General features: G+C 62.5%; 1 pseudogene; it reads left to right on the top strand.

Annotated features, from left to right (window-relative positions):
- The window catches only part of LOC124621119, a 7,313-nt pseudogene that overhangs the window by 1,123 nt on the left and 3,690 nt on the right, over nucleotides 1-2,500 (top strand).

Genomic DNA, 2,500 nt, shown 5'->3' with positions numbered 1-2,500 from the left:
ACGTTGGGACCCGAAAGATGGTGAACTATGCCTGGCCAGGACGAAGTCAGGGGAAACCCTGATGGAGGTCCGTAGCGATTCTGACGTGCAAATCGATCGTCGGAGCTGGGTATAGGGGCGAAAGACTAATCGAACCATCTAGTAGCTGGTTCCCTCCGAAGTTTCCCTCAGGATAGCTGGTGCTCGTACGAGTCTCATCCGGTAAAGCGAATGATTAGAGGCCTTGGGGCCGAAACGACCTCAACCTATTCTCAAACTTTAAATGGGTGAGATCTCCGGCTTGCTTGATATGCTGAAGCCGCGAGCAAACGACTCGGATCGGAGTGCCAAGTGGGCCACTTTTGGTAAGCAGAACTGGCGCTGTGGGATGAACCAAACGCCGAGTTAAGGCGCCCGAATCGACGCTCATGGGAAACCATGAAAGGCGTTGGTTGCTTAAGACAGCAGGACGGTGGCCATGGAAGTCGGAATCCGCTAAGGAGTGTGTAACAACTCACCTGCCGAAGCAACTAGCCCTGAAAATGGATGGCGCTGAAGCGTCGTGCCTATACTCGGCCGTCAGTCTGGCAGTCATGGCCGGTCCTTGCGGCCGGCCGCGAAGCCCTGACGAGTAGGAGGGTCGCGGCGGTGGGCGCAGAAGGGTCTGGGCGTGAGCCTGCCTGGAGCCGCCGTCGGTGCAGATCTTGGTGGTAGTAGCAAATACTCCAGCGAGGCCCTGGAGGGCTGACGCGGAGAAGGGTTTCGTGTGAACAGCCGTTGCACACGAGTCAGTCGATCCTAAGCCCTAGGAGAAATCCGATGTTGATGGGGGCCGTCATAGCATGATGCACTTTGTGCTGGCCCCCGTTGGGCGAAAGGGAATCCGGTTCCTATTCCGGAACCCGGCAGCGGAACCGATACAAGTCGGGCCCCTCTTTTAGAGATGCTCGTCGGGGTAACCCAAAAGGACCCGGAGACGCCGTCGGGAGATCGGGGAAGAGTTTTCTTTTCTGCATGAGCGTTCGAGTTCCCTGGAATCCTCTAGCAGGGAGATAGGGTTTGGAACGCGAAGAGCACCGCAGTTGCGGCGGTGTCCCGATCTTCCCCTCGGACCTTGAAAATCCGGGAGAGGGCCACGTGGAGGTGTCGCGCCGGTTCGTACCCATATCCGCAGCAGGTCTCCAAGGTGAAGAGCCTCTAGTCGATAGAATAATGTAGGTAAGGGAAGTCGGCAAATTGGATCCGTAACTTCGGGATAAGGATTGGCTCTGAGGATCGGGGCGTGTCGGGCTTGGTCGGGAAGTGGGTCAGCGCTAACGTGCCGGGCCTGGGCGAGGTGAGTGCCGTAGGGGTGCCGGTAAGTGCGGGCGTTTAGCGCGGGCGTGGTCTGCTCTCGCCGTTGGTTGGCCTCGTGCTGGCCGGCGGTGCAGGATGCGCGCGCCTGCGCGGCGTTCGCGCCCCGGTGCTTCAACCTGCGTGCAGGATCCGAGCTCGGTCCCGTGCCTTGGCCTCCCACGGATCTTCCTTGCTGCGAGGCCGCGTCCGCCTTAGCGTGCTCCTCCGGGGGCGCGCGGGTGCGCGGATTCTCTTCGGCCGCCATTCAACGATCAACTCAGAACTGGCACGGACTGGGGGAATCCGACTGTCTAATTAAAACAAAGCATTGCGATGGCCCTAGCGGGTGTTGACGCAATGTGATTTCTGCCCAGTGCTCTGAATGTCAACGTGAAGAAATTCAAGCAAGCGCGGGTAAACGGCGGGAGTAACTAAAGTGCCGACGGCGGCAAGCTGCCCACAAGCAGCTTGTCCGCCAATTCATGGAGGCGCTTGAGATCGGTCGGGGGGAAGAGCCGGCGTCCCGCCGGGGAGCGGTGAGCCCGCTGCCTGACGCGGGCGAGGCCGCTGCGCCGCCCGTCGACGCAGCCGAGGACTTCGCGGCCGACACCACCGGGCCGCCGCCGGAGGGGCCGACTGACGCCGCCATCTGGGAGCATCTGGCGGGGCTACCCGCTTCCGCCCAGCGTTTCTCTGCCCTGGATCGTGTCATCGGTCTGGGGCGGGGCACGCCGCCCGATGTCATCCTGGGCATGCTCCCGGATGCCCTTGCGTCGGTCGGGTCCAGAGGGGAGAGATCGATCACCAGGACACAGCGGCCGCGCCAACCATCGAAGCGGCCGCCTACCGCGCCGCCGACGCAGAAGCGCAAGCGGCGCCGCTGGGAGTACGCCAGAACGCAGGATGCCTTCCGACGGTCGCGTGCGCGTTGCGTGCGCGGCCTCTTGGATGGCACCCTGCTCCAGCCGCCACCTGCCATCCCTGGTCTGCTGGACTTCTGGGCGGACCTCTTCACCAAGAAGCCCATCTCCACCGCGGGCTTCATTCGTGACCGCCTCCTCCCGCACTCAGAGCCTGTCGCTCTCGAGTGCATATGGGGGCCGGTCACACATGAGGAGGTCGCCGCCGCGTTGCCGCCCAGGGGATCAGCAGCCGGGCCGGACGGCCTTACCCCAGCGGAGTTGCG

This window comes from Schistocerca americana, chromosome 6 (assembly GCF_021461395.2).
Source record: "Schistocerca americana isolate TAMUIC-IGC-003095 chromosome 6, iqSchAmer2.1, whole genome shotgun sequence".
Lineage (NCBI taxonomy): Eukaryota > Metazoa > Arthropoda > Insecta > Orthoptera > Acrididae > Schistocerca > Schistocerca americana.
The sequence above is the reverse complement of the archived record's forward strand: the minus strand, read 5'-3'. Positions and strand labels throughout refer to the sequence as shown.